Below are 19744 nucleotides of genomic sequence, written 5' to 3' on the forward strand. Positions count from 1 at the left end.
CAGGACAATGTGGTATCTATGGCACATGCATCAGGACACAGCAGCCATAGCCAGATGTCTGGAATGGTACCACATAGGCAGATGCCCAAGGGTTCTCATCAGAGCACTGCTGGTCATCATGCCCCTGGCAGATGTGCCACAACTCTTACAACCACACGCATGTTCCAGGCTGTCATGGAGGCATAGGCACGTATGGAGCAGTACACCAGACAGGGACTAAGGGCACAGAGGGCTCATAACACCTCTTTAAATGACAGTATCCGTGACCTAGCAGGTGCCATCCGTAATTACACTGAGGTCATTGATAGACGTTGGGGTGAGACATTAGATGTCCTCCACAATGTCATGCCCATGTGTCAGGACAGTGCGGGACAGTTGAGACGTCGACGTGGACGTATGGCAGCTACATCATCAGCTGGCAGTCGCCGTGGATGTCCAAATCATAGCTGCTCCTGTAGTGCCAGTACCATACCTGCATGTTCCAATCAGACAATCATGCAGAAGATACCTAAAATTCAAGGCTGGTTCAATGCATTACTAATTCTCTGCACTGCCCTTTGACTTATCTACTGTGCCCAGGGTCTTTACAAAGTGCCTGGCACCAGTAATTGCATTCTGTAGACAAAGAGGAATACAGATATATCCTTACTTAGACGACTGTCTCATTCAAGCAGAGAACAAGGACATTCTTCTTCAACATCTGGCGTTTGTGAAAAGACTTCTAACATGCCTAGCATACACAGTCAACAAAAAGAAATCAAAACTAGTACCCTCACAAGAGATAACATTCCTGGGTGCAAGCTTGCATACAACTACCCAGATGGCTTATCTCACGCCAGACAAACAAAGGCAACTGACTACCTATTTCAAAATATTGGCAACAAAGGCCCAGTTATCTGCAAGAAAAATTCTGCAGGCTTTGGGCTTCATGGCATCCTGCATCCTACTAATTCCATATGCAAGACTGCATATTAGGAAACTTCAATGGTACCTAAAAAGTGTTTGGACTCAACATTGCCACAGCCTGGAAACAGTCATTACTCTCATTCCCTGCCTGTAACAGGAGTTTCGATGGTGGGCAAAGGCCTGTCACCAGAACAAGGGACAGCCATTCACATTACCTCCAGCCAGGCAGACACTAACAACGGATGCATCAGACTATGCCTGGGGAGCCCACATGGCAGGAAGATGCATTCAGGGCACATGGTCCTCAAACCAAATGCATCTACATATCAATCAAAAAGAGATGTGAGCTGTTCAAAATGCCCTGACAGCCTTCAAGGACCTACTTCATCCGGGACAACTACTGATAAAGACAGACAATGCCTTGGTCATGTGGTATATAAACAAGCAGGGGGGCACGCATTCTTACCCCATTTGCAGACTAGCCATGACCTTGTGGGACACAGCTTTGACTTACCAAATACTTTTGCAGGCACAATTCCTGCCAGGAAAGGAAAATCCTCTGGCAGACGAACTAAGCAGAAACCTCATGGATCCCCACGAGTGGAAGCTGGATCCACAAATCTTCAGCATGATGACATAGAACTATTTGCCTCCCCTCTCAATTACCAACTAAAAAGATTCTGCACAAGGACTTATCTCAGACAAGCATGGAAAGTGGATGCACCCTATCTTTCAGCTGGAAAAAACTATCAGTATATGCCTTTCTTCCACTACCTCTCCTCCCCAAGGTGCTCCTAAAGGTCAGACAAGAGAAGCCAAGGATGATACTGATTGCCCCAGACTGGCCACGTGAGTACTGGTATCCAGTACTAAGGAACTTATCTTTATACCCAGCTTGGACCTTACCTCAAATACCTTGACTACTGTTCTAGCAAAACAATCAGATCATGCACAGCCAACTCAGGACATTAAACTTGGCAGCATGGCGGATAATGTAGTCATACAAAAAACACCCCTCAGTAAAGTGGTGATGGATGTCATTCTGGAAGCCAGAAGGCCTAGCACTAGAAAGTCTTATGCTGGAAAATGGAAGAGATTCTGTGCCTGGAACCAGGCACAAGGAAATGATACAGCGGAACCAAATATTCCTCAGATTTTGCAATACGTAACTGAGATGCTGGACAAAGGCCTATCTTTTTCATCAATTAAAATTCATGCCTCTGCCATTTCGGCTCATTGCAATACAGATCCACCATTTTTTTCTCACCCTTTATTAAGGCAGTACCTCAGAGGAGCCAAAAATTTAAGGCCCCCATGGAGACTACCAATACCTGCATGGGACCTCAGCTATGTCTTGGAAAAGCTCACCCTGCCTCCTTTTGAGTCAGCTGCTACTGCTGATATGACGTTTTTATCTTGGAAAACAGCTCTGCTCTTAGCAATTACTTCTGCAAGACGAGTTTCAGAGCTACAGGCACTCATGGCTGTGGAACCTTTCATAATTTTTCATCCAGACAGGGTCTCGCTGAGGACAAACCCAACATTTATGCCTAAAGTAGTGTCCAGTGTGACGCTTAAACAAGCCATCCATCTGCCAACATTTTAATCAAATCCACAGAACAAGCGGGAGAGAATTCTGCATTCTTTGGATGTACACAGACAGCTTAGATTCTACTTGGACAGAACCAAAGCCTTCAGGAAGACAGATCAATTACTAGTGGCATATGCTGCAGGATCACAAGGAAAGCCTTTCTCAAAGCAGACTATTTCTAAGTGGTTAGGCCACTGCATTCATTTCTGCTACTTACACCATGGCAAGCCAGTGCCTGAGGGCATTAGGCCTCATTCCACCAGAACTACAGCCACCTCAGCAGCCTTTCTCAGGGGAGTATCAACCAGAGACATTTTAGAGACGGCTACTTGGAGTTCAGTGCACACCTTTACAAAGCATTATCATCTACCACTCTACTCTAAATCCAGGGCAGGCTTTGCCACTGCAGTTCTGCAGGGCCTCATAGCCACTCCTAGTGCTGTCTAGTTCCAGCCTCCCAACCATAGCTTTGGGACTCTACCCAAATGTAATGACTGCAACAGTGAAACTTGAAAAACATAGTACATTTGTGTGCACTTACCATAAATGTAGATGTTCGAGTGTATTCACTGTTGCAGTCGAATTTACCCACCCGCCTTCCCCCTTTCTTCTTTTTGATCTTATCTTTCCTTCCTAGATTTATACTACCTATGTGGTGTATTTGCTTATAGATGAAGGTAACATTTATATTGGTGTATTTCTGAATATATATATATAAAGTTTGGCTGCGCTTTTTGGGGGCACCTGACATCTGGGGCAAGACAAACTAAGAAAATGGCATCAGCTACTTCTTTTAATACCCCTGACGTCAAGGAAGGGGTGACAGCAGCTGAAGCAGGACCCAAGACTTTGGAATTCAGGCCGGCTGAGGGCAACCTGCCAGCAGGATTACCCAAATGTAATGACTGCAACAGTGAATACACTCGAACATCTACATTTATGGTAAGTGTACACAACTGTACTTTTCCTCTTACCTTCTTCCTGTCTGTCCCAAATCTTCTTCACCAGGTTCTCTTCTGCTTTCCTGCACATGTCCGAACCACCGTAATCTGTTCTGTTTGATCTTTTCTGTAACTGAAGCTACTTTGGCTTCTGTTCCTATCTCCTCATTTCTTCGTCTGTCCCACGGTGTGTATACCTTCTAATTTTTTCTGCCTGTGCTGATATCTTTAGATTATTATTTGCATTATGTGCTTTGCTTTTACCGTGTCTTTTTCTAAGTATTTTGTTGATCTGTTTCCTCATCTGTGAAACAGTGGCAAGCCACTTTGCACTTAAGCCATGACAAAGGGCAAACTATTATCCCAGGGATAAAAATTCATAGGGGGATATTCAAGGGTGATTCTTTGTCACTGCTGTTGTTTTGTCTTGCCCTTAACTCATTAAGCTGTTTACTTAACAGATTAGGTCTTAGTTACAGTTTGGTTTTCAGAAAACAACCCTTATCTGCTTTTCGTGGATGACTTAAAACTGTATAATTCATCAGATGAGGAGCTGAAAGCACAACTGCACGTGATTAAAACTTTCTCATACGATATAAGAATGACATTTGGTCTTGAGAAATGTGTAAAAGCAATGTTTAAAGCAGGAAAGTTGCAGTACGAAGAAAATATCACGCTGAAACAGGACAGCGATATAAAGGAACTTGAGCAGAAAGGATTATATCAATATTTGGAAATTGATGAAGAATTGACAAAACCCGAACAAATGCAAATTAAACTCAGTAAGGGATATTTTTGAAGACTAAAACTAATATTGAAAGCAGCCTTGACATCTAGGAATAAGGTCTAAGCTATACACCAATTTGCTTTTCCTGCTCTAACTTACAGTTTTGGTGTGATTGACTGGCCTAAAAGATATTGGCTCAGTTGGTTTGGGCAGAAAAACAAGAAAAAATGTTCATGCTTATCAAATGATATATGAAAATCACTGTATATCAAGATTACATATACAATGATCTCAAGGAGGTATGGGCCTCCTCGGAATGGATTACATGTATAGATCTGCAGTCATGGGACTGTGTACATATCTGATGACCTTGTCAGATCCAAACATATTTAAAGTTTTAAAACATCAGGAGAGAAAATCTAAGATGACCTCTTTGCATAGTTTAGCAGAAGCATTCCGGTGTCAAGTGGGAATGGAAGTAATACCAGAAGTAGACAAAAATCAGATAGTAACTGAATGTGACAAAAAAAAGAAAGAATATAAGAAGGCTCAGACATGAAGGAAAGAAATGTGGAAAAGCCATAAATGTAGTGACAACTATAGAGATCTCCTGGAACAACGTCATATTTATCAGGATTTGACCCAGCAATGGTTAAGGTGAGGTAAGATGAAACCAAAGGATGAAAGGTTAATGGCATCCCAGGACTACATGCACATTGGTTTACAAAGTCCATAGAACATGTGACAAATGTAAGTTCTGCGAATAGGAATTAAAAACAGTCGCATACCTTGTTACTGGGTGTGATATACTTATGGCAGAGTATGCACTGACAGCACACTAAAGTGGCAAGACTGTTGCATTGGGGATTCTTCAAACACTACATTTTAGAAGTAGCTGAGAAGCATTGGAAACATGAATCACAAAACATTACAGACAATGATGAAGTGTACATGTGGGATCACCCATTAGCAACAGTTAAAAAAATGCAAGAAAACCAGTTATAGTAGTCCATGAAAAAAGAAAAAAGTAGCATTGATCATTGAAATTGCTACTCATACTGACTACAGTGTCTCACGTACAGAGAGACACAAAGTCATAACATATCAGGATTTCCAGGCATAAATGAGAATAATGTGGAAGAAAAATACCCTGACAGTTACAATAATAAATTGGTCCGTTCTAAAACACCTCCCCTAAACGATGCTGTAAGCACATTCAATAGCATCTTCATGAATACTCTAAACTCCTTAGCTCCCTCTAGGGAGATCAGAGTAAAATCAAACCATGCTCCCTGGCTCTCCAAAGAGACTAGGCCCCTTATGAAACAAAGAGATCATGCTTGGAAAACCTGGACTAAAACTAAACTACCACCTTTTCTTCAAAAATACAGGCAACTGAGGAACCTTGCAAAAAAAAAACATACAACTAATGACAAAAAGTTATACTATAGCTCTGCTCAGCTTAACAACAAATCCAATCCTCAAAATTTTTGGTCAACTCTCAACAACATCCTCTATCCTGGAAAGCCCTCTAATCCCTCCCCATACCCTAACTCTTCCTCTCAGGAAACAGCTACCCTCCTGAATAAACACTTTATCTCTTCCATCCAAAATCTGGTAACCTCTAAGCCAAACTCTACTTCGACACCCACCTCTCCAAGTCCCACTAACACAACTTTGTTTTCTTTTGAGCGAGTTCCCATTACTTACATCAAATCTCTACTACTCAAGCTAAAACCTTGCTCTCCTTCCACTGACGATCTATCTCCTACATTCCTCAAACTTGCTGCTGACTCTATTGTCTATCCTGTATCTATACTAATTAATCAATCTATTCTGGAATCAACTGTCCCCACGCTTTGGAAATCTTTCTTCACTATCCCTCTTCATAAAGGTGGAAACTCCACTGACCTCTCAAACTACCGACCCATTGCATTCTGTCCCCTTCTCCAAGATATTAGAAAAATGTATTCACTCACAGCTTCTCAATCACCTCCTCACACCACTTACTTACAGCTTCTCAATCACCTCCTCACACCACTTACTTACCGCTACCCAACATGGATTTCGTCCTCACCACAGCACCACCACTGCCCTCCTCTCCTTCACTCATATCATTGCAGAGGCCCTAGACAACAATAAACTAATTTCCTGTCTCTTCCTAGATCTCTCCAAAGCCTTCAATACTGTCTCTCATCCTCTACTACTATCCAAACTCACAAATCTCCACCTATCCCCCTCTGCACTTGCCTGGTTTAATAGTTACCTATCTGGCAGGGAACAATCTGTCAAATGGCTCTCATCCTCCTCACCTTTCCTTCCCATGTCCACTGGTGTTCCCCAAGGCTCCATCTTGGGACTCCTTTTGTTTAACATCTTCACCAGTGATCTTTACACCTCATGCAAAGAATCCTCCCTTATTCAGTAGGCCGCCGACTCCACACTTATATCCATCTCAAATAACATTCCTGAACTACACTCCCTGACCCAACAGGCCCTACTATCCACTGAACAATGGCTCTCTCATAATCTATTGATCCTAAATCCCAGAAAAAACAAACTCCTACTTTTCCTTCCCCATTCTCTTTCTCATCACAAAATCTCATTTTTTTATTACATCTTCTAACAATACAAATATCCAACCTGACACCCACACACAACTCCTAGAGGTCATTATCGATGACGAACTCAAGTTCAACCTACACATACTCCAATGTATAAAAAAAACAAACCAGAAACTAGATCTCCTATATCGGAACAAAAAATTCCTAACCCCTGAATCTAGACTTACCCTGGGCCAGGCACTCCACCTCCCCTCCCTCTTATACACCGCCCCAGTTCTTACCAATATCCAGGCCTCCACTCTACACAAACTGCAACAGACTTACCATAAAGTAGCCAGATTCATTACTAACTCCCAATACAACTCTCACACCACTGCATTTTTTTAAACTCTCTCTAATGGCTTGAACTTCCCCAGTTTCTGCTATCTTATCAATTTCATATGCTACACTCTATTCTTTATAAACCCTCCTTCTGTCCATCTCTATCTTCCTTAGTCTCCATATACATCCCACCCCGGACCCTCCGTACTTCTAACCAACAATTACTTGATATCTACCACCCAAAAAGGTCAGTAGGCAAACTACTCTACAAACACTCCCTTGCCCATGCTTGAAACAAACTTCCACTTGACTTGCATCTCCCACACCTCACACTTTAAAAATGAACTAAAAGCTTATTTTCTCAATTTCAGAACCTGCCCTTGCCATGACCCTACCTAGTCTTCCTTCCCTTTATGTACCCTCAAAAGGACCATACTTAGTACCTCATTACACCTCTCTCTCCAATGTGTCTGCTATGCATTTGCACAATTTTATACAAACAAAAAATGTTAATTGTTGACCTTTTGAACTATATCAATGTAAAATTGTTACTTAGCTTCTTTTTAATGCAACTTTAACTTTATGCATGTATCCCAACATATGTGAATCATTTTGCTATAACTGCTATTATATCAATGTTGTTTAAAATTGTACTTGTTTTAAAATGTATTACTGGAGCTTTTCTCCACGGGTCTCCACTGAAAATGGGCCACAAGCCCAGTTGGACAAACCCGGTTAACAAATGTCAATAAGTAAATAAATAAATAGTAGGAAGAATGGATCTAATAAAAAACAATCTGCAGTCATATTTAGATAAGCTAGCTATACATGTAACACTATGTGAATAGCAGAATGAGACAATTCTGGGCACATTGCTTGTGCTGCAAAGAGCAAAGATTGAAACAATACTAATTTCATGAACTTTAATTATACCCTGACTTAGGAATGGGCATAAAGGTCACACAGTGAAACCTGCAAAAAAAAATCCAGCTAAGCTAGACTTTCCTCTGTGCGATACCTATGCAGGCCCATGGGATATATGCAAATGACCCCTTAAAGACAGCACTTTCTCTGTATTTGCACCATGACATACTTTTACATTCAGGGTCTACCTCATTCAGAAACTTCAAGGTTCAATGTTAGCACCTCTGCTTTTTTTCCCTTCACATAAACAATATGTCTTGGGACTTAGTATAAATTTCACCCTATATGCTGAAGATATTGTCTGTACAGCCATCAATATATCAATACCACAGCTCACATTAACTTTACAAAACCAGTTTCCCTTCATTTGGATAGCTTGCAGAGTCAACTGCAGCTAATTTTACTAAATCTACAGTTGTGGTCTTTTTTTTTCCAAGAGAGTCACAAACCTCACGCCTTCAAATTTATGACCCCCCCCCCAGGGTGCTGCTCCATTTTACTAAACAACAGAGATCTTGCTTGATGACTCTTTCTTTTCACAACCTTATCACCGACAGTACTTTAAAGGTATCCCAACAACTAAAAGTAGCAACTCGGTGTGAAAGAATTAACACTAACTGTTGTCTGTGGATTGAACCCAGGACCTCCTGCTTTCCATATAGCTGTCATTTCCAGTTTGTTTTCATATGAAGAATGTTGAGCTATTGCACCCAACATTTTAATATGTATACTAAATATGCCTTAACAATCACTTCCTCCTTATCAAACCATAATATAGCATTGTTTCAGACCACTAAAAAAAGCAACCCCAGGATTCACTAATCCTCCGTGTAAGACTGGATTAGTCTTGCACGGAAATGCCAGTCTAAGAGTAAGATGGCAGCACGCCATGCAAATTAATGAGGGTGCGCTGCCTCAACTCTAAAGCTAACACAGAGCGTGCACGAGTGCAGGGGGCGTGTCGGACTGCCAAGCAGTCCAAAACTCCAAGCCCCTGCAAGTCTCGCAATTGGGAAATGTAAACTTACATGAGCGAGTCCGCTCAAATGTGTACATACCCAACACTACACTCCCCCACATTCTAAACCCCTGTACAATTATAAAATGTAAAACTTTTATTTATTTTTTGTATTATTCTCGATATAGCTGCCCCTATTTGCGCGGGTTTGCCCATTACTTAGCTACAGTTAGCAGTTTAGACATCGAAGAGGATAATAAGAAACCTAAATGCAAATTAAGCAAAATAGCGATAGAGTAGTGGCAGACCCTTTGCACAAAGAGGAGGCATTCCCGGTTCGAGTCCCACCACTTCCCCTTCTATTTTCTGTTGGAAATCTGTATATAAAAATAATTCCTGACATTTATTTAAATTTTAGTAAAAAGTATTGAAATGGCCTATGTAGTAGTGAACAAATGTTTTTGATATATATATATATATATATATATATATATATATATATATATATATATATATATATAAGAAGGTGAAATGGTTATGCATACTGATGGATGCATATGTAACATATCGTAAGCAATGTGAAGCACTGCTAAGCAAAGTTTACGAGTATTAAGCATATTTAAATGTAATTGCTCGTAGCTGAGCACTGCGTTAACTAGCGCAATGGTTTTGCGCGTAGCTTTGCATCGCACCAACTAGTGCAAGCTGTTTGCGCAGAGTTGCGCTCTGCACTAACCAGCACAACGCCGGGCAATGACCAGCAACGAAGAGCAATGCCGAGCAACGTAGAGCAATGTCGGCAAAGTTGAGCAAAGTCGGTAAAACACAGCCACACCTCCTAGCCAGTCTGACCAGTAGTAAAATAAAAAACAATGACAGGCCTTGAACCCGGGATACTGTGCACCATAATCAAAGTACTGAACCACTAAGCCATGACAGCTTTTCATAAGCATGCACTTTCAGCACACACATACATATCAATGGAAATTTACCCATTGCTAAGCAGGTGTGCCTTCAGCTGAGTTTTTTCAAAACTGGCCAATCACAAATAAGTGTGGGAAGTGATGCATATTTAAGCTCCATAGGCGGGAAAACTTGTCATAACTGGTTGTAGCTCCCATCTGCAGGCAGCAATGGCCAGTGCTGGAGAGGGCTCTAATTTTCTAGCGCAACGTTGGGGCATTGAGGAGTCAAAAGTAATTGGTTTGGCTCCTTGTCCATAATCATGAGGATAGACTCCTGCGGGGCCAGTACCAGGGCATCTAATACAAAGCGGAAGTCTGGGACCATCTAGCTCATGAACTCACCAGTGCCACAGGTGTCCATTGGACTGGTGAGCAGGTCAGACACCACCACGCAGACCTGAAGAAACGCAAGGCGGATCAACTGGACCAGTGGATCCAGGAGGCCCGTGGGATGGAAAATGCCCCACTACTGAGTAAGTAGCCATGGAATTAAGTATGTAAGAATTGCTATTCTTGTGTATACTCTGGATAGGTATGTCTCAATATCACTTCATTTACTTCACAGCTGCAGGTGTCCATGCTGCGAATCAGCAAGCCTATGCAGATAGGCTGCGCCACCAGGCAGGTTAGTAATTATTCTGCTTGTACTGTTATGTACAATAAATGAGAGAGCCTGAAAAAAGTGTTTTAACACAATAAATAAAGGTATAATAGTTCTCTAATAATTATTCTGTGTGTACTGTTATATAAAATAAATGAAAGAGCCTCTAGGAAAGTGTTTTAAGTCTTTAATAAAGGTATAATTTCTGTAGTCTGTGTCATTTTCTTTGATATGTTGTACTCTTGCATTATAGAAATAGTACTGTTGTATTAAGCGCTGTTAACACACAGGTGGGTAGGCCCATATAAGTGGATGAAGGGAGTGCCCAGTAGCTTTTAAGCATATTTACAGTCCTCAACTGTTGGTTCATGCCCAGCATGTACAGGTTAATATGGCACATGAATAGCTTGGTATTGTGTTCTCCAGAAATGTCATTGTGCTGGTGGAAATGTAGGGAGCTGTTAACATATAACTGATAATCTCACCTAAACATATCTAGATAAGTATAGGAAAGTAGAGCTGTCAGTGTACCATCTCAGCAGTAGTGTGTCTGAGCAACTCACAAAATATGTAGCAGTAACATCTGCATCCTGGACAGTTTGTATGTCAGATACAGCCCATGTATTTAAAGATCTAGCAAAACCCATTTCACAATTTAAGGACAATTGGGTAATGTAATAATACATGTAGGGGACAAATAACTGCAGTTAATAGGAATGTAGTGTAAACTAGAAGGATATAGAAGTTGTTAATGGAGCTATCATTTTCCACCCTACTGTATGTGCATAAAAATGCAATTCCACACCTCAATGGATATGTCTAATCTCAAAACATTTGTTGGGACATATGTCCTATTGATTTATAAATATCTGCATTTATTTTGATGCATGTGCCCTGTTCAAATACCACAATATTGGTGGCCTGTTGCCATCAGTTAAACCTGCATGCTGTTGTAATGTCCACTGTTGTTCTATATATATTCATGTGTCATGCTTGCTATTTAACTGTTGGAACTCTGGTGTGTTGGGTTAATGGGAATATTTCTGCATGCTGTTATAACTAATTGGGAATGCTGTTGACTGTTACTAACCCATATTTTCATTAAATCCTCCTAAACATAGAACGTATGGGAAGGCCGGTCCCAGTGGACCCACCTTTCCCACCTCAGCTGGCGATGGCACCTGGCACCAGCAGATCCGGTGCCCAGCCTGGGGCCTCTTCCTCCGTTGGCCCTGTGCCACCTTCAGGTGGAAGCGCTGCAGGGGATGAGGCTCGTCCATCCCGTGCAAGCGTGGGCAGATGAGTGCCACCTATCACCCTCTGAATTGTCCGGGCTGTGGTGGGTAGGGAGATTGAGCGTTCTGTCGCTGATCCTCTGTGCCAGCTTGAGGCATGAGTGGCCCAACTCACAGATGAGCCTGCCCCTCCTACACAGCCCCAAGCACAGCCACCCTCTGGGTTGTGAAGGTGCAGTGGTGACTGCCCATGGGTGTGGATCTCAGTTCCACTGTTGCCATCTGTGGGCTCATGGGCTTGCGATTTCCCAACATCCTTTCCCGTCAGTGGTGTTCACCCACCACGTGTCATATTTCACCCCTGTATGCGTCTTGTTTGTCTTTTCTGTTTACCTCCCCAAATATACCTATTTCCCCTACCCCACATTCCACTCTCACCTGAAGAAAAAAAAGGGAAATCTGCTCCCAAAAAAAAATTACTCCCCATACATAGCTGCCCATTTTCTACACATGTCCGCTGGACACATAAACTGATATTTAATTGGCAGTACAACATACTTTGTTGTCCTCACCCCTCTCACAGGGGTTGAAGGTTTCATATTTCCCTCTAAATTTATTGCATATGCACAGCTGTTGCTGTTAAAGAAATGGGCAGCTATGGACCTTCCATACATCTGTCCTGACCATACCCAAGCTGTTTTCCTACTGTCTTTCCCTCTTTGTGCCCATTATTCACCACTTTCCTATCTCCCCATTTTCTTTTCTTTCAAAGAAATGAGGACGGGGTTAGTGGGAGTAAGCAGTATTAAGCAGTGGTTAGCGAGTTTGCACAAGTGTGCGCTTAGCTAAGCATTTCTAAGCATCGCGCAAACCCGCTTACAACTGCTTAAAAGTGCCTTAGTCACTCTGTATGTCAGGGCCCTTGTTCTGCTCAGCAGCAAAATAAAACACCTCTGTCAGTCTCCCCCCAGACCTTGTACACACTAGACTGCATGATGTACCACTAAGCCACGGTAGACATACAAGTTGGTGCTGAAATAAATATGTCATGTATCAGAATGAGTGAATGTAAAGGAAAAATAAGAATGCCATAACACAAATCTTGTTCTGTGGATCTTTACCAGCAGTTGTTGTGGAATTGCATTACATGACTGTGATAAGAGAACCAGCGATTCTAGCAGGAAATAATGTTACAGCAGCACTTTACAACCCCCACACAGTATCATAGCAGGACAAACACTGGCATATCTGATTAGGGTAGCGGCCATACTTCCCAACTGTGACTAATTTTCAGGGATGTCCCTGATTTTGAAACAAATTTTAGCTGTGTCCCTCTGAATCCCTCTGAAAAGTACAGACGTTAGGCAGAAATGTGGGGAATTACACTTAATGAATAATGACAATAAGTAAGAGTTAGACACTGCATGTACTTCAGAAAATGTGTATTAATCCATATGTTCTGGTTCTCTCAAAGTCTCAACTTAATGTCTCTAATATTTTAAAGGTGCACCTCACTTTTACCTACTTTTCCCTGAGTCTGTTCAAATATGTACCTGAGTGAGAGGCCTGGCAGAGGCAGAACCACACAGGCATATCAGCTTTTTTGCTGTTACACACTGTGCAGATAGCTTTGGAAGGAGTTCCAGAAGCATACCCTTATGTAGGAGTACAACACTGAAATACCAAAGGATGTAGCCATGTACTGGTAGCAACCAACTGTGACAATGCCATTGTTCCAGTGCTGAAAAGACCGGTGTGGTGCACAGACAAAGAATAACAGGCTAACTTCTGGCTACCATCTGGATAGGTCCACAGTTGGGAGCTACGCAGACTACTTGCCTTGATAAACTAACAGGTACACAGTAACCCTTTAAAAAATTCACACAATAATACATAATGCTCTGTGTAGTTCAGCACCCCTACCTAAATGTACAATATACATGTGTGTTCAGGGTCTACCAAGGATGTAGGTAGGCATACTCAGTACTGACATTTGTCTAGTTTTCTTGAGCAGCCTGTGCTAATGTCAACACTAAAAAAGCACAAACTGTTCAGAAGTGAGTAAATTAATTTTCACAGTATAGCAGTTCACAAACAGTTCATGTGCCAAAAGAATACATCTCAATAACTACTTTATGGCAGTTAATTGTATAATTAGAAAAAAAACTACATACTCCCATGTATCTTGTGTTAGCATTTGGAGGGGTGAGTACAATTCTACACTGGCAAGTGTGTACTAGAAGCAGCAACATTCAGGTCTGAGTACAACATTCAAATCACTGGCTACACCCCTGGCTTCAGATATAAGAACTATACCAACCTTCTGACTTAAGCAACAATGTCCACAGCAAACAAGCATGATCCCCATTTTGGAAAGCTGAAAGGGCTATGCCTACCTGAGTTAGCAATTTATAGCATTGGGTTGCTATGACAGTGATTACTGCAATCACCACACAGCAGGATGCATGCATTTAGCAAATGGTCGCCACCAATTGGTGCAGAGGCCATCACATGCACATGTGCAAATACCTATAAAAGCAGGCTGTAATTGCTGCCCACAAACTCAATCACTCTATTGCAGAGACTGAGAGAGAGAGAGCATGAGATACAGTGAAAAGCAAAAGGAAAATGGAAAATAAATAATACCAACTCATCAAAAGGAAGGTGTTAAACAGATATGTATTTACTGGCATGTAGTAGATGTTCTTGAAGTGTACTCTACATAATGTGAACCATTCATATGTGGCAGCAGTATGTATCTATGCACAGATGTCCTGCTTAACTACTGCCATGGACAATTCAGTGTGTAGCTGTGTGCAGTGGGACATAACTGTGAAATATGTAGCTCAGCATTAAACGTCAAACATCTGATCCATGTTATCTGTGTTCTGTACAGTAGTGTGGACAATGGCTGTTTGGGGGATTAGCGCAAACATTTATATAAACATGGTTGTGACAGAGTAACACATGCATGGTAGTCATATTAAAGTTTAGCTTAGCATTGGCAACTGCTCTACCAGGCTAGTATACTCATCTAGCTTTTGTAGCTATATATACCCCCTCTAATGTTACTGTGTGTTCACATGTGACACCTGTTCATGTTGCAGCAAGGCCCAACAGTTCAGCTGTGAGGTCCAGGGACTTACAACTGTGTGGACCATGTGTGCGTATGGCACACACATATGGAGAGATATATATGTGTCATATATATTAACATCTGTATATGTGCATAGAGCAAGGGACATATTGCAATTGTTTGTGAAGGATGGACATATATATGTTGGTGAAGGTTGTTATGTGCATATTTGTATGTAGGTTTTAGTGTGTGACAAACAAGACAGCATACAGTGCTGGCATATGACATGTGGTTAAACACTGTGTGTGTTTTGTTCATTTTGCAATGTTGCATCCAGTGAGGCCTGCTAAAGCTACCTAGGCTGAGAACACTTTCAATGTATTTCTCACAAGACTGTATGATATTATTACATTACTGTATACCTCACATCCTTTGTATAATTGATGTTCCCACCATGAAAGGTGGACTGTATATGTGCCTATATGTATGTGCATATGTATGTGTGTGTGTATATATATATATATATATATATATATATATATATATATATATATACACACACATATATATGTATAGAGAGAGAGTCATATATAGTCATACACACCCACATCTACTTGTTGCAATAGATTCTATGTAAAGTTGACTGAGTGTGATGGTCACTGTGTTGGTGAATGTGTCAAAGATGTGTATTTGAGGGATAGCTTAATGGGAAACTGTTTCTGTCGTGGTATTATGTGTCCTTGCTCTGATCCCAGCAAAAGCTGTGTATGCTGTTGCTAGGCAGATAAAGCACTATGGCAAACAGTCTGATGTAGTACCTTGGTGTTAACTGGGGTGTGTCATTGGAGGCTAAAGCACTACATGTATGCTTATTGATTGGTACTGATGTTGAATCCAAATCCTGTATGAACTGTAGTACTACTTGAAGCTGTAGGCCTAAACAGCAAAGTATGGTGTATGTCCACATTCCTTGGAGCCACTGTTTTGTGTGGTCCCTGTAGTCCTCACAGATTACATTCCTCAGGCTTAATGTTTTGTATGTACTGATACACAGTACTGTATGGTACACACGTAAAGCTTATCTGGGTTGCCATACCTTTGTGTCTTGTAATTATGTCTGATGTGTGTGTGGGTATGCCTGTAACATGCCCTCTGTCATATGTGTGTTACAAAATATAACTGCGTATCTAGCATCATTTATAGTTTACTACAGCAGTATGCCACCTATATTCACAATTGTGCACATATTTTGGCCACGGGTTTGCCATCAACAAGTTGTGTGGTGTAATGGTAATACTGTAACTAGACTTTACAAACATTGCGATGGATGACATATTTCTTTATGCATTCGCTTGATCTATACCTTTTGTGGCTAGGTGGTGCATTGTGTCACATACAGTGTGCCATGTACTGTTGCATAGTCCTATATAGTGATTTTATTTTGTTGCTTTGCAGAACATGGTTTATTATATAGAGCGTGCCAGGCACTTTCAAGCAGTTCTGGGGTGAACACTGATAAGTGGTATTGAAAGTGTTTAATCTCAGTCAGCTAATAGGTTGCTCTATATGGCAGATGTTCTTCGTGTTTCACTGTTGCAGTCATAACTGTAGGGTGCTCCTGCCGGCAGGCAGCCCGAGGTCGGCCAGAATCCCAAAGTCTGGGTCCGGCGTCGGCTGTACAAGCTAGTACCCTGACATCAGTACGCATTGGTACATAGCCCTCAGCCGACACCATCTTCTCCAGTCTTTCATGCCGTGCTGTGGAAAGCAGCTCGCAATTCGTTGGTTGGCGATTTTCGAACAGCGTATTTTGTTGTTGTCGGTCCGAAGTTCTTACTTCTCTTCTCAAAGCTAAGTACCCGCTAGAATCTTTTTCTTGTTCCTCCGATGTCAGAAAAAGTTAATAATTGTATAGCGTGTGGGAAACAAATACCTCATAAAGATTTCCACTCTTACTGTCTACCTTGCTTAGGCCCTGACCACGACGTTTCTTGTTGTCGGTTCTGTGCCAGGTTCAACTCTCGTACTATCAAGCGCAGGTACGATTGGGCTTTAAATTATTTTGGCAGACGCTTCAATTATAGAATGTCGCCGGACACTACCGGAGTTCAAAAGAAGCACAAAGACAAAGACAGGCCTCCGAGGTCCAAACAGGACTCGTTGCAGCTGGAGCCAGCGTCCGGTTCGGCTGTCGTCAGTGAGGCGCTTTTGCAGCCCCTGTCATCCGCCACTTCTGAACCGATGGCCGATACGGACTCCCATGGGGAGCCATCAAGGCCCACGATTTTAACTGCTGCAGGACCTTCGGACGTCGCTCCTTCAGATGGGTCCGGAACCGCTGTGCAGGTACCGGCTTCTGAGGGGGTTTTCAGGCCTACTCACATCACTATTTCAAAGGCAAAGACAAAGACTCCTGTTAAGTCTAAAGCTCCTGTTCAAGCTGCTTCTGAATCCACTCCCAAGACACAAAAGCAATTACTAAAGATGGCTGAAGATTTGCTTACAATGATTAGGGGTTCTCACCCCCCTCCTGAGAAAAGGCCTCGACATGATGTTACTCTGGATTCCTCTGACCAGGCTTCTGTATCTTCTGTTTCTTCCTCAGATCAGGACTATTCCTTTCCCCCTTATGAGGATTCGGATGCTGAGGACTCTTTACCCTCAGCCTCTCCACCTGAGGATTTCTCTTTTGGGGAAACCTTGCATGAGATGAGGGAACATTTTCATTGGGAAGGACAGGAGTATTCTGCTTCCAAGAAGAGGCTTAGGGAATTTCTTCTTCTTCCCCAGCATAGGCCTTTAGCTATCCCTCCTGTTTTGGACATTGTAGATGATGCCCTTTCTGAGGCTAATTTGAATCCTGATTCCATGCCTCCTGCTCCTTCTAAGCCTGATAGATTTTATAGGGTTCCTGACTCTCATTTATTTTTATTTAAAACCCTTCATGGATCCTGAAACTATTTCTCAGGGCTCTAAGGCTGCTAAGGTTGCTACTTCTAAAAATCCTATTCCCTCTGAGAAGGATTCTCGTGCTTTAGACAGGTGGGGAAAAAAGGTATATACTTCTGCTACTCTGTCTGTAAGGGCTTTAAATTGCCAATTTCATATGTTTAAGTATCAGCAATTTTTATTGTCTGTTTTAAAGCAAAAGCTTGCTTCCCTTCCTGCTTGTGCAGAGGATAAGGAACTTCAGGATGTCTTGCATGCTACTGAACAAGTGAACAAGCATAGTTTACATTGTGGTTTTGATGCTTTGGATGCTTCTTGCAGGGCTGCAGCCTCTGGTACTGTTATCAGGAGACATGCCTGGCTTGAACAAAGTTTACCTGAACAGGTTAAGGCTAAGTTATTAGATGCCCCTGTTCAACATGATATTCTTTTTGGATCCAAGGCTGAGGAAGTTATTAAAAAGATGGAAGAAAAGGCAAAGTCTATGCAGACTGTAAAAGATTTCTTGCAAGTTCAGCCTCCTAGATTTTCCAGGAATTGGCCCTCTAAAAATTGGTCCTTTCCCACGTCTGACAGGCCTCAAAGGGGAAGATATAGGCGCTCCAGAGGTCGTGGTCAAGGTCAGGCCTCTTACAGATCTAGACAATGGACTGCTTCTTCACCTAGAAGGGGAGAAGACAGATTCCAATCTCAAAGAAAGCAAGCTCAATGACTCTCTCGGTTGGGCTACAGGACCCCTTCACCTGGATGCCCCTCTCGGAGGAAAACTGTCTGTTTTTACAGAAATTGGACTCATATTACCCAGGACAGATGGGTATTGGACGTGATGTTAAAAGGTTACAAATTCCATTTTCACACTTTGCCAAGGGCTCACGGTTGGCCAGATCTGCCAAAACATCAATGGTCAGAGGCCTTAATTCAAGTGGATGCTCTTCTGGCCATGAGAGCCATAGAGCCTGTTCCACTCTTGGAGATGGGAAAAGGTTTTTATTCAAGACTGTTTCTAGTTCCCAGAAAACAAAACTCATGGAGACCTATTCTGGACCTTTCGGTGTTAAACACCTTTTTGGAAATTCCAAAATTCAAGATGCTTACTCTACAGCAACTACTTCCAATGCTCTCTCAGGATGCCTGGATGGTGACATTGGACCCAAAGGAAGCCTATTTACATATTCCCATCAGGCAAAATCGCAGGAGATTCCTCAGGTTCAAGGCAGGTTCGAGGCACTTTCAATTCTCTGTACTGCCCTTTGGTTTATCTACTGCGCCCAGAGTCTTTACCAAGTGCCTGGCACCAGTAGTGGCTTACTGCAGACTTCAGGGGATCCAGATTTACCCCTATTTGGACGACTGCCTTATTCAGGCAGACAGCAAAGATCTTCTGCTTCAACATCTGGACTTTGTTCAACGTCTTCTCCTCCTACTGGGATTCTCAGTGAACACAAAAAAGTCACATTTGATCCCTTCTCGACAAATGGTATTCTTGGGAGCCTTCTTAAATACAACCTTACAAAGGGCCTTCCTCACTCCAGAAAAACAAACTCAGCTGGCTTCTACTTTCAGCACCTTAGCAACTCTATCTCAGCTCACTGCAAGGAAATTCCTGCAGGCTCTGGGCTACATGGCTTCCTGCATTCTGTTGATTCCAAACGCAAGGCTTCACATGAGAAAGCTTCAATGGTATCTGAAAAGTGTATGGTCACAGCATCCCCACGATCTGGATATTCTGATTCCTCTGATCCCCTGCCTCCAGAGGGAGTTCCTCTGGTGGTCCAGGGTATGCTCTTTAAACGAAGGAAAGCCTTTTCGTCCTCCTCAACCTACTCAAATCCTAACCACGGACGCCTCGGATTATGCTTGGGGAGCACACTTTCTAGACAATTGCCAGCAGGGAACCTGGACAAAGGACCATCTTTACTGGCACATCAATCTGAAGGAAATGTTGGCAGTTCAAAATGCCCTTCTAGCCTTCAAGAACCTTTTGCA

The sequence above is a fragment of the Protopterus annectens genome, chromosome 3.part1 (assembly GCF_019279795.1).
Source record: "Protopterus annectens isolate FY-2018-M chromosome 3.part1, PAN1.0, whole genome shotgun sequence".
In the NCBI taxonomy this organism is placed as follows: domain Eukaryota; kingdom Metazoa; phylum Chordata; order Ceratodontiformes; family Protopteridae; genus Protopterus; species Protopterus annectens.